The sequence below is a fragment of the Musca autumnalis genome, unplaced genomic scaffold, assembly GCF_047663935.1.
Source record: "Musca autumnalis isolate F117 unplaced genomic scaffold, ASM4766393v1 scaffold_2, whole genome shotgun sequence".
NCBI lineage: Eukaryota > Metazoa > Arthropoda > Insecta > Diptera > Muscidae > Musca > Musca autumnalis.
The window spans coordinates 246,421,028-246,434,541 of NW_027411755.1; the positions used below are offsets into that span (position 1 = coordinate 246,421,028).

General features: G+C 33.9%; 2 protein-coding genes across 2 annotated transcripts in view; both read right to left on the reverse strand.

The window, feature by feature from the left end:
* Nucleotides 1-5,987, reverse strand: part of Snapin (SNAP associated protein) — a 46,391-nt gene extending 40,404 nt beyond the window's left edge. Inside the window, exon 1 of the mRNA XM_073971305.1 lies at nt 5,856-5,987. The gene's annotated coding sequence lies outside the window, so the exon portion shown is untranslated. The remainder of the gene's footprint in view (nt 1-5,855) is intronic.
* The window catches only part of Bacc (nuclear regulator Bacchus), a 29,722-nt gene extending 23,727 nt beyond the window's left edge, over nt 1-5,995 (reverse strand). The window contains exon 1 of the mRNA XM_073971303.1: nt 5,856-5,995. The gene's annotated coding sequence lies outside the window, so the exon portion shown is untranslated. The remainder of the gene's footprint in view (nt 1-5,855) is intronic.
* Between the last annotated feature and the right edge of the window lie 7,519 nt (nt 5,996-13,514).

Genomic DNA, 13,514 nt, shown 5'->3' on the forward strand with positions numbered 1-13,514 from the left:
TGAAGCTAAATCCTATATCAAAACGTGGACCGATATACACCATTTTCAATACCAAACATCCTAGAAGTAATAGAAACTCTATACCAAATCACGAAGATCTATATTAAAAATTGTGATCTGTATCTTAATTTCAAAAGACGGACACACGGTCATGGTTATACTGAGAATTTTACTCTGATCAAGAATATACATAATTTATAGGGTCTCCGCTGAATTTTTCGATATATTACAAACTGAATGACAAATTTAATTATACCCTCCATATTATGGTGGAGTGTATAAAAATCTTCAGAAATGTTGGTGTCGATATGCAATTTTAACATACCGCCAAATAACTGATGACTTGACTAATGCCGACTGTGTCTACCTTTATAAATGTATCTTATATACCTGATGAAACTATAGCTATCGATATGTTGGCTTCTAATCTTAGCATTTGCTTTCCAATAAGACCAAAGCTTCGTTATGCAAAACATCTGGGGCCTAATTCTCGCATACGTGATCGAGTTATTTCGATCGATATTTTCAGTATTTGGATTACGGCATCCGTTGTCGAATACACTTTCGAGTGGAATCTTGCGAGTTTTTGCCCGCCACACATCTGCTGTCGAAATGATTATTTTTGTGGCACAAAACGAACTTTAATGAAACATTTTCCATAAAACTAATCAAAATCACATACTAAATACTTTTTCCAATAAAATGAGTAACAAAATAGACAATAACGCGATGTTTCTTAAAAATTAAAAATATATTTTCCAATGCCAGAATGCGATCTTTATATTTTTACATAGTGGAATTTATTTCAGGTCACAATTAATTTTAATATTTCACAATTTTCTATTATTTTATAAAATTTTCATGTTTTCATTTCATTTTACGAGAAACTTGCCGCACAACAACTTGTTTGTGTGTAATATTTTCTGTTTACCATATGATTCACCGTTCGATAACCGTATGTATCGATAACTTTTTTAAATAATTTCGATCGTACAAGGGAATCCAAAAATTTCGATCGTTCGTAATTTGTCTTCGAACAGAAACTCGCTCGTTAACGGATTCGAGAATTAGGCCCCTGGTATTTCCATTGATTTGTAGCATATTTAAGAAAGTGGGAGTGGTCGGGTCTTATTGCTAAAATATGTACCCCGGATTAAGGGTACATCACCATGTTAAATTGCAAGCTTCTTCTTTGTCTTAAATTTAATTCATTCTTAAAATTTCGCGACGATCGGAATATTATTGCGATCTACAGGACAGCTACAAAGTCGGGAAAAAATTGTGGTTTTGGTCCATTTCACACCTTTCGATCATAACCAACATCTAATGGGGTCACTTCTGGTCGGAACCCGACCTCTCCACAAAATTTCGTGACGATAGGTACAGAATTGAGGCCTGGATTTTTATTAAAATTGTTAATGTATGGACGGACACACATAGAGAAATCGCTTTATCTCGTCAAGATATGACAAAATAGCAAGGGGAGGGGGTCTACGACGAATACTTCGCGATGTTACACGAATATTGGACAAAACAAACTTATAATACCCTTTCCACATTGTTTTGTAAAGTATAAATATTTTATTTTAGAAACGTCCGTAAATTGTAGGAAAATGTTGAAGTCCCTACAAAATACAAAACTATACAAGGAAAAGGTCGTAAGTCCAAAGACATCCAATTATCTCCCAAACGCGACGGAATTTTATCGAACAAAGTACAGGTATTGAAGCGGAATAAATGAACGAAGAATACTGCTTTTACCACCATAATAAAATCTTTAATACAGAAAGCGCTGGAATGTTTTTACTTCCTCCTGAATAATTTATTGAGAGGGACTTACGACCTTTTCCGACGGAGCGGATGATATGTATTTATTCAATTTTTAATGAACTTTAATTTAATTTCTATAAGCAATATCGTCTTAAAAAAATCAACTCTTACAGAACGTATAATATGCTTTTTTATATGTATGTGTGGGTTTTGTATTTTGAAAACAAAATCCAAACAAATCATGAACAAATATGACATTTTTGAAGAAGAATGTTAAACAATCGTATGCAAATTTTTCATTTCGGCGATGATTCGCCTCATGACGTCGTCTTGACTTAATAAATGTAGTATTACTTTTTTTGCGCAGTAATTGCCAAATTCACTACTTGTCATTTCTTTAGTACAGACATTTGCGAAGAAAACAAGAAAAATACATAAAAAATAATTAGAAATAGCGGATTTGAGATATGTATTTAATATAATAAATTTATTTTCAATAAAAACCGATTTTTACAACAAATAAACCACATGTATCATTTTTGACAATGTCAGTGTTGCCACACATATTGACTTTGTCTTCACATCAGATTGTCATGACTTGCAACGCAAATATTTCACATGTGAAGTCAGCCAAAATAAACACGCAACACTGACCTCATCGAAAAATTACAAGTCACTTAACTGCATTTATGAACGTTAACAATGCATTACTTTTTGTAACATACGTTTTTTTGAAAATAAATTTATTATCTGCACGCAGTAGTGGATTTATGAACACAATAATATATCTATAAAAAGCCAATGCTGGCTTCATAAATGCAGTATGTCTTTTTGTAGATAACTCATCGAGTTCATAACAGCCACACGGTGCGACATGATGCGCATTATTTGTCAAATTTGTGCAGTGTTCCAATTTGTGTTGCGCTGCGATTGACGTGGCAAGTGACATTTGCGAAGAAAGAAAAATTCACATTAATAGTCCCGATTTACATTAGGCGAGTTTACTTGCGGCAATTTTTCTCGTTCCTTTTTAAACTTGCCTCTTGCGTTTATAAAAGGCAATTCTGTTCCGACAAGTTTTGTTTTCAAAACAATGAAAATAATGTCAAATACGAAAAATATAAAAGGAATTGCCTGAAAATTGCCGGTACGAGCAATGTTTTTCCATTTCCATCCTCCTTACGTGTCTCTCCTACAAACAGGGACTTGCCGCAAGTAAACTTGCCTAATGTAAATTGGAACATACTTTAAAGGTAGAAAATCAATGGATTTTTGTTGCTTCCCCCGCTTTCTTGGCCCTCAACAAAGCAAGATTTCGGGCGCCGAAGTTACAAATCTTTTTTAACTTTGGAATTCTGATTCGGCTTGATATTTGACATTTCATTAGACACAACACAATAAATTTTTACAACGCAATTGTCGGTTACTTGATTTTTTTTCATTTTAAATTACATTTTCCGATATATAATAACAACAATTATACGATGTTTGAGAAGAACTAATTTTGACATTTGGAAAGCAAGCAATGAGCTGATTGCAGGCCTGCGTACATAAGCTGCCTTGCCTGATTGCCTTGCTTTCCTGCTTCATTTCTGACATAATAAAAATAAAAGAATAAAGAAGGCCGAGCAAATTTCGAACTGGGTTGCCCTTTTCTTTTTTATTCTTTTATTAGAAGCAAGCAAGGTAAGCAGGCAAGGCAGCTTATGTATTCACCCCTTAAGTTCCGGCCTTTAGAAATGGCATGTGGTATATTTTTATTTAATTGGTCTGTTCCTTTACTTCTGAAAATGGTAAAACCGGCAAAAGTAGCAAAAGTTGTAAACTGATCCCATATGAATTTAATGGTGTCTGAAGTAAAGGAACGCTTTTCGAGTAAAAAGTGGTAAAACTTGAAGATTCTTGAACGTAAAGGAACAAAGCTAATATAATAACTTGATTAGTCCCAATTTACATTAGGCGAGTTTACTTGCGGCAATTGTCAGTTTGTTGGTGAGAGAGGGGGCTGAGAGGCAAAGGGTTACCATATGCCTCACCTCTCTCTCCATCAAACTGACAATTGCCGCAAGTAAACTCGCCTAATGTAAATTGGGACTTATCAAAAAGAAAAAAAACTTGAATTTTACAAAAAGTAAACAAGAGTAATATATTGTGTGCGTTCATAAATGCAGTAAAATTACCTGTATTTTTTTCGACTATGTCAATGTTGTCATACATGTTTACTTTGTCTTCATGTTAATCTGCTAAAAATTTAAGATGTAAATATTGCGTTTATAAAGTCAGCCATACTGCATTTATGAACACAAGACAAAGCCAAATGTTGCGCAGACAGAACTTTGCGGCGTTAAGATCACCTGATTTAACGCATTTTTTTCACGAAACCACTCTAGTGTTACCTTCAATTAATATGGACCTGAAATGTGTTTAAAATGTATATTGCCCAGAAAATAATAGGCCGTTTACATATAACCGGGTTAACCCAGTGGGTCTGGGTTTCAAATGTCATTTCCATTGTGTATACTTCAAATAAATCCTCATAAAGAAGGTTAACCCTGCAAAAAACTATAATATAAACGCCGTATAAAGCTGAATATTTCAGTATCTGAAATCATACACTGAAAAGGTTATAATTTTATATAACTAAAATACAATTTAAAAGTTTTTTTGCGTTCTTTGGTTTAGAAATCTAACGGATTATATTGAAATAATTTTGTGTAATTATTGTTATTTTGTCATCAAGGGGTCACAAAGTGCGGTTGTTGCTATAAGAACCCCAACGATTTAGCCTAAACTGCATTTTTGTAAGGGGTATGTATACTTTTCTGTGCCACTGTACATATTTGGAAGCAGCCAATAGGTCTGTACGATAACTCAAAATTTTGTACAAATTTGTACAAGCTTTTACAAAATGCTGTTCGATAACAAACTTGTTCAGTAAAAGAGAAATGAGAAGCACTTGCAAGTAGTTGCAAGAACTTGCAAATACTTTTTACTTGCGAAGTTATCGAACAGGTCTAATGCGAATTTATGAATTTGCCTCTCAGCACCCTCTCTCACCAACAAACTGGCAATTGCCGCAAGGAAAATTGCCTAATGTAAATATGGACTTTGTTTCATACAAACAAATCAACTGACGTTTCGAAAATAAGCTAAACCATGGTATAAGTAAAGAGGTAGATCTAAATGAAAACAATTTATAGAACCCTGGTTTTTCCTGAATTACTAATGTCATGTTCACATGAGCGTTTCAATTACGTTGTTCGCCTGTCGAACGACAAACTGTCTTGTGTAAACGCCTAGTTACTCTTCTTTACAATGCAAAAGACCTTATACCCCGGTTACACCTAACCGGATTAACCCAGTGGGTTTCGGTTTCAAATGTCATTCCATAATGACAGTTGAAATCGAGTGAATTTCGTAAATGTAAACCTAGCATTAGCCAACTTTTCTAATTAAACCATGAGCCAAAGCTAATGAGTTCATTTCAATTTGTTTGACAGATGTCATCATACAAATAAATCGTGTGCATTTTATCATTATATATGGGTATAGCCTAAAGGTAGAAACACAATGAAATGCGATCCCTCATTCCTTAATTCTTTTACACAAATTGAGGCTTGGATGAGCATGAATGTCTCATTGTGTTCTCACCTTAAAGGCCTGGGTACTTAAGCAACCTCGTCGCCTGGCTTTCTTGTCTGGCTTTAATTCTGACACAATAAAAACAAAAGAATAAAGGAGGCCGAACCAATTTCGAACTAGGTTGCTGAAAAATAGTGAATGCGTTAAGCTGAAAACACATCCAACGTTTAAGTAAAGTTTTGTGTCATTTCTGGTAGATCAATAAAGTGCTGCCAAGTTTCAATTTATCTTTTTTCTTCTACCAGAAATGACACAAAACTTACCTCAAACGTTGGATGTGTTTTCAGGTTTAAGTTTAAAATTGAATTCATTTTCTTTCATTGCAAAACAGAATAACATTCCTAGTAGCTTTATGGTTGTTATTTTTCCATCAACACGTCACGCGAACCATCGCGATGACTCAGTTCCAACAATTTTAATCTCATCATTAGTTAACTTCTCACCGTTAAACTAAGTTTTTTTTTTTAGGGAAAACTGTAATAATGGGCATCAGACTTTCCATCTCTGTCTCACGTATATTAGTTTCTCAAATTTTCAATAACACTGTTTTTAAAACAAGGCATCACGTTTCCGTCTCTGTGCATCATCACATCGTCGTTGTCGTATTCACATTGTTCGTTTTTCGTTTTTGTTATTTTCCTTTGGTTGTCGCTGTCGTCGTTGTTCACCCTCAATGATTGTTTGTATGAATTAAACTGAACACAATCTGTTATCGTCCTCTGCTTTTAATATAACAAACATCATCGGCAGTATTGTACAGTGCTGCACTCTATGGTCATGTCATTCGTTTGTCTGTCGAAAAATATACGACTGTTACCGACGCCGCATCAAATTTTCAGAGCGTCATTTATAAACCAAATGTCAGTGTGTTTGTATTTTGTAAATGCATTTTCCTAACATATAATAGAGAAAAGAGTGCAAGGAGAGCAAAGAATTTAGTAAATACAGTAGGGTCTCGATTTTTGTAGATAATTTTATTATTTGGTTATTTTTCTCTAAATAATAACAGATTACGGTTCAATTTATTGACCTGATTTTTTATTGGTCCATAAATAACTTTCAGTGTCTGTTAAAATATAATAAGGTTAAGACGTGACACAATTAGTCGATGGTCAGACTAGCACGATTTCAACATGGCGACGTCAAGTTGATTGGCGAGGGGTATGAAGAAGTGAAACCCATGTACATGGTTTTATGTGTTTGTTGTGTTGCCCCTCCTTGTTATTCGTTGCTGGTTGTTTTATTCCGGTTTCTTTCATTTTATTTTCTCAAGCAAACGATTAACAACAATACAAGCATGAAAGGATGAAAAAGTATAAAATAACTTAAATTTAATAACAAATTTGATTAATGAAAAAGTGTTTGCACTTTTTTGTTTATTTTGTGTTGTTTTTTAGTATATTTTGGTTTGTTGTGTACTTATTGGGGATTTTTTTTATGAGAAACACAACAAACACGAATGGAGAAATAAAGATGACATGCAAAAATCTGAAATTTCACGTTAACGTGTGTGGACACTAACGAAACTTGAAAAGAAACTTTAAGTCTGAAAGAAACCTTGCTAGTCTGACTAACTACATACGGAGTGCACGACGCAAACATTCGTCCTTGTAGTATACGATTAAGGGTCCATGACGGGCAATTGGACGACGGTCTGAGTATGAACTCAGATGTTCATACGTCTGAGGAAGACAACACCTAGCTTGGTCTTTTGCAACGTTTGTACTTTATCAGAAACGACCAATGTGAATTCAAAGACGTCATAAGTCCCGGGCAACACTAATGCTTAGTTTACATTTGGCGTCGTTTCGTGATTTCGAAGGCGTTTCGTGATTTCGCGCGGAATCAAGCAAAATTTTTCATGATTTCGCATACAAAAATGAAATCATTTCATTTCGTGATTTCAGCGAAATCAACATCGAAATCACAGTACACATGATATACAACCCTGCTTTTGCCTAAAAAAGTACCAAAAGTTGCAACACTTTTCACGTATCACAATAAACAAGGTAGATGGCAATTGCTGCAACAAAAAATTTTAGTGTCAAAATTTGTAAACAATGTGAAAAAATATTAAATTACTTTGTTACAATGCTATTTTTCATTGTGCTCCCGTACTTTTTTAATGGTAATGTTAGAAAAAAGAGCGAGTTGTCAAAAATTGCTTCCCCATACAAATTTCTTAAAAAATACGGAAATTGCAAAAACTCCAGCATAAATGTCAAAATCAACGTATCAGCTATCATATTAGATACCAATGAACATGCTTGCTGCTAGTTTCTACTAGGCCAAAAGTGTATGACAGAAAACAGGAGAAGAGGGTGTTATTCGGCGCGATTTTTGTTTGAAGAGAACTGCAAGTATTAGTAGATTTCGGATCACGGGAACGCATTTTTATCACTAAACGGGAAAACCACTGCAAGTACTAATATTGTGCAGGATCTGAGCACAACTTTTATCTATCAAAATTTATTATAACGTTGTCTCAACTATAAAATCATTTTTTTATTTTTTCATTTGTTAGTACTATACACAAATAATACGATATATACATAATTTTACTATAATTTTCCAAAGAAAGTTGTAAAATTCCACATTGTCGTATATTTTTGATGATTAATTCAATTTGCAAAAACTTGATTTGAAAATTCATGTTCGATCAACTGCGCATATGCGTCTACCTTGATCATTGTGATATGTTTGAAATCAACAAAAAAATAAGTGTAAACAGCGGGGTGTATTTCAGGATTTCGTGAAATCCATTGGATTTTGGAGCGCAAGTGTAAACTTGGCATAAGAGTAATTTCACTGAAATTCTCACATGAAAGTAAAAGAAAATGTAAAAAAAACAGTCTGTTTGTTTCATACGAATATAGCAACAAAACAAAATTGCAGAACACATGAAACCGTATACACTAGTTTCTTGAAATTATAGCATTGTTCCTTTACTTTTTTAATGGTAAGTGTGGTAAAAGAGAAAAGTGTCAAAATTGCTCAAAAGTGCTCTCCCATGAACATTTTTACCAGAAAAGTAAAGGAACGGAAAAGTGGTAGATCTGGCAGCAATGTCAAAAAGAAACATAAAAAAATCAATTTTCGTCTTTTATTTCACATTTTTTAATTAAGTTTTGTCAGCGTCGAACTTTTTCTTCTGTTTTTCGTCCATTTTCTTTTTCATTGTGAAATAATCGTCAAACAAAAGTCGAAATATCAATTCTGTAATTTTTTGCCTGCAGAAATTTGTCTGGTAGCCTGTGGTAGAAGAGAAAGCCATTCTCGCTCTCTCTCCTCTCTCACTCTCTTAAAAATTGCTTCCAGTTTTGCCACTTTTCGGGGTTAAGGAACGCTTTGCAGGTTAAAAATGGTAAAAATGGTAACCTCATGGTAAAATGGTAAAGGAACACAGCTTATGTTTTTTTTTTTTCCAAAAAATGCTAAGTTTCATGTTAAAATTTCATTGAAATTACTCTAGTGGGACTTAATGATGTGATCCTTAGATTGGACAAAGGCTGGGACACCGGAAGCAGCGATGACAGAGATTTAAGCGTGGCGGCGTTGCTTGACATTGGTTGGAAAACCTTAATAGGGGCGAACATTCGACCACCGCGAAACATGTTACCGAAAGCACCCTGAGCAGAGCGGTGAGCACCAACACCACGGAAACGAGGAATACGAACAACAACACGACTAGTACACCATTATTCAGCAGGGTTTGGTGACCTGTAATAAGCAGCACACATTCAATATATAAATATAACGTCACCATAAATGCCGGAAGACGTAACCCACAAAAATAAAACTTTACAGGAGAAACAAAAAACATTATAAAATGAAAACGGTGTTATAAAAATTTTTAGTATCGTGTTTTAAGACAGAGAAGAAATATATTTTTGGAAAAAAAATATTTTTTTTTTCCAGAATGTTAGAAGCTGTGTGGGTTACGTCTTTTGGTATTGTATTTTTCTGAAATACTAAAAGACGTAACCCACAATTTATTGAGAATACATTTGAAGAAACTAGTATAAATGAAAAATTATAAACAAATTAGAACTGGTTTATTGGCCTACGCGGTTAAGCGAACTTTAAACTAGCAATCTGACGGTGTTGGGTTCAATTTCCAGTCTTGACGTTGATATTTCAATGGACCACAATTAGGTGAACTGTTTATTCCAACCATCACTATAATTAATCACTATTAATTGTATTAGACGATATTAAATCTGGAATATTATATTTATTGTTGTATTAAAATCAATTAATGGACAAAATATAGTTCATATAAGGTAATTTGTAAGAGTTTAAATGTAACTTCTAATTGTCATAAGGAATGTTGTCATAAAAGTAATGACAATCACTTGGAATTAAACATATTAAGTCTTGCAGGCGTTGAAATTTCTTTTTTGAAACTTTTAGCCTTTGTGTTTACATCTGAGGATGATCCACTGCCTCAAAAATTCCGGAAGATCTCTATGGTAGAATCTGGAAGTCGTCCTTGATATCAGTTTTAAAAAAGATTATACTGCTAGGATCAAAAGCCAATGCTCGCAGTGACTGTAGGATCTCCAATCTTTTTGTATAAGTAAACTAATACAGAAAATTTGCGTTTTTCTCTGGACTTATTTGATTACTACAATCAGTTGATCTCTATTAAATCATAGGTTGGTTGACAAGACCATATTTTGCAAACTTACAGTCTAATCGTATCCGTCTTCAAAGAATACATCTTTGTACTAGAACTACGTGAAGTTTGAGCATATACACGTTTTCGTATCAACGCCTCAAATTTTGAATATTTCCGTTCGTTCTTTCTCTTGGAAAAATTAACAATATCAAGACGAGCATTGCCTTCCGAATAACCACTTCCTTTTGTACGGTTAACATATTGTTTTCCATATGTGCGTTTTAGATGTTTATTTAAATCAGGGCATAGGTCTTCTGTCATCATCTTCAATTATTTCAATTATGGATTTTTTCTGTAAGACCAGTAAAAACCGTCTAAAGTGAATGTTATTGCTTAAAAAATTAACTAAAAGAATGGTCTTTGTGATTTTTGAAAAAAAAGCTACCATTCTTGAGATATCGTCACCAAAGAGTCAAATTACGCATAAGGAGAAATAAGCCGAGTAAGAGACAAAACTGTTAAAGTAACTACACCATATGATAGGTATTTCCATAAGCTTTCATACGCTACCCATTTTGTAGTAATCGGTTCAGTAGAACTGGGTATAACCCGGTTGTGAACCTGGATTTTCGGGTCAAATAACCGGTTAACCGAATCCGCCTAGGTGGAAATTATACATTAACTCAATAAGTCCTCCCTCTGGCATTATAATTGCTGCAAAAATCAAAGAATACATTGTTTGTACTGCTGTTTAGTTTTGAAATAATGTGGGTTACGCCTTTTCTGTTCTATGAAAATTACAGTATGCTGTTACGTCTATTGGCATTTCTTGAATAGGATCGTTATTTTTAAACGTAGAGGCTTTAAATTTTACCAGAGCATGTATTTTAGCTTAATATATCAGATTGCATCAAAAAACAAATTTCGGTTTCCATGTCGGTTACGTCTTCCGGCATTTATGGTGACGATAAACACATTCATCATCGCTCTTGCCCAATTACTTACAGGCTTGTTCGCTGACAGCATAAGGTTGACGCTTGTTATGGGTACTTTACACGATATGTTTTTTATATATGAGTTGTCACTTTGCATATACATTTTGTATGGGAGAAGTGACAACTCATATGCAAAAAACATATCGTGTAAAGTACCCATTACAGCGCATCAATTGGTAGATATTGTAGACATCGGGGCGAATGGGTTACTTGAACACTGCTGGCAAAGCAAAACATTATCAAATGTTTGCTCTGTTCCCTTACTTTTGAAAATGGTAATATCGGCAAAAGTAGTGAACGTTGTAAACTGTTCCCATATGAATAGTATGAAATCTTAAGTAAAGGAACGCTTTTCGAGTAAAAAATGGTAAAACTTGATGATTCTTGCACGTAAAGGAACAAAGCTGTTGTTTTCCTTGTTTTGCTTTTTATTTCCACATTTTACTTTCGTGTCATGAGGACCCAAAACCAAGGCAGATAAATCAGGTAAACTACTCGTCAAATGGCGACAACAAAAAACTGTTGTTGTACAATTTAAACGTCAAAATTTGTTATGATTTTGCATGAAGAATTGTTGTTGTACGTTGTTTACAACAACTTTTTGACACTATGTTCAATCAGCTGGCGTGAATCGGCTACCTTATTCAATGTGCCTTGCCCAAAACTGAAAAACGAAATGTAGATCTGCTTTTACATTTAGATAATTTCCGCCAATTCTGCTTCTTTTGGGCATGCTGCTTACCAGTTTTCTTGTCAATTTCTTCCAAACCTATGAAAATATTTTATTTTGCAGCAGCAGAAACGTCCTCCATTGAACATGAAAACACAAATTCTCCCGAATTACGACCAAATATTTTGCGACATCACTTGACTAATAAACAAACAGTCAAACAAACAGTCTAGTTGTCATTTACATACAATTACAAAAACAATTATCTATCTATGGTTTCAATGCATGGTTGCATTTGACATCTCAAGGACGGGCTTTTCAAATGAGATTACCTTCTCATTTTATATGCTGTTTATATTAGAGCTTTTTGGGAGGTTAACCTTCATTATCAGGATTTGTTTGACGTATTGGTAATGGAATTGACATTTAAAACCCAGTGGGTTTGTTAAATCCGGTTATATATAAACGTACTATTACCATGAATGTTTGGGGAGGCATTACATTATAGCTTTGTTCCTTCAATTTTTAATAGTAAAAGTAGCAAAAGAGAGAAGTCCTCTCTTCTCTCAGAAAACTGTGAAAATTGCGCTCACGTAACAAGTTTTGCACACTAGTAAAGAGGCGGAAAATAGATCTGGCAGCACTGTCAAAAAACAAATATGGCTGTCTAAAAAAAATATAACAAATAAAATAAATTTCACTGTTTTTTATTTTTTATTTCACAGGTTTAAATTTTTATTTTATCTCTTTTTATTTTGCTTTGACAAAGCGCTTAGTTTTCTTTTTCCCTTTTGCCCTAATAGTGAAATAAATGTTAAGTCAGCAGTTTGGCAGATTTTCCATATATTACACAACGAAATTTGTCGAGCAGAAAATAGTAAAAGAGAAAGCCATTTTGGAAATTGCTTCCAGTTTTACTACTTTTTGGGGTTATGGAACGCTTTCCGAGTTAAAAATCGTAAAACTTGAAGAAACTTTAATGTAAAGGAACAAAGCTTTTTACATTTCTTAAATGTTGAGCGCCGAACATGTATGTGATTGTTTACATAAAACATATGGCTGACGAAGGCGTTATCAAAAGTTCTATGTGTGTTACCAAGGGACCATAGTTTTCGGGGAAATAGAATTCATTCGCTGGGTTCTTCGGGAACATAAATGGGCGCTGAGGGTGGCATGGGTACAGTTTCCTCTGGATCGCCAAAACGTTCATAGTTACAATTCTAAGAATTTGTTTAAAAAATAAAGAAATACAAACCCAGCAAAAACTTTGCATCCGTGGATGCACTCCATTTTGGTTCCACAGCACACAGCTAGGATGCACTCCGTTTTCGATCCAAATCACAGCTTTTGAGTGTTTTGGATTAAATTTAAAGACATTCTTCGGATTGTGTTTTAATCAATCTAAAAAAATAAAATTAATTTTTATTTGTTTAAAACAATAATATTAAGAACTTTATTACATTATCACAAATTAAAAAAAAATCGTCATTAAATTTAATCACAACTGAATCAACTTCCTCTTATGGGTACTTTACACGATATGTTTTTACATATAAGTTGTCACTTTGCATATACATTTTGTATGGGAGAAGTGACAACTCATATACAAAAAAGTACCCAATACTCTGCATTTTATACAACCCCAACTGAATTTGCTTCATCATCCAAAAGGTTTTTTATGTTGCCTTCCCATCACCACTCCAACTCCACTCCATTAAGAATGTCCGTCTCGTGAATTACCGCAAAAATGTTCGTGTTTACTATTTCTTTATTTTGTAACAAATTCTTAGAAATTTAAACAGACTTTTTTGTTGTC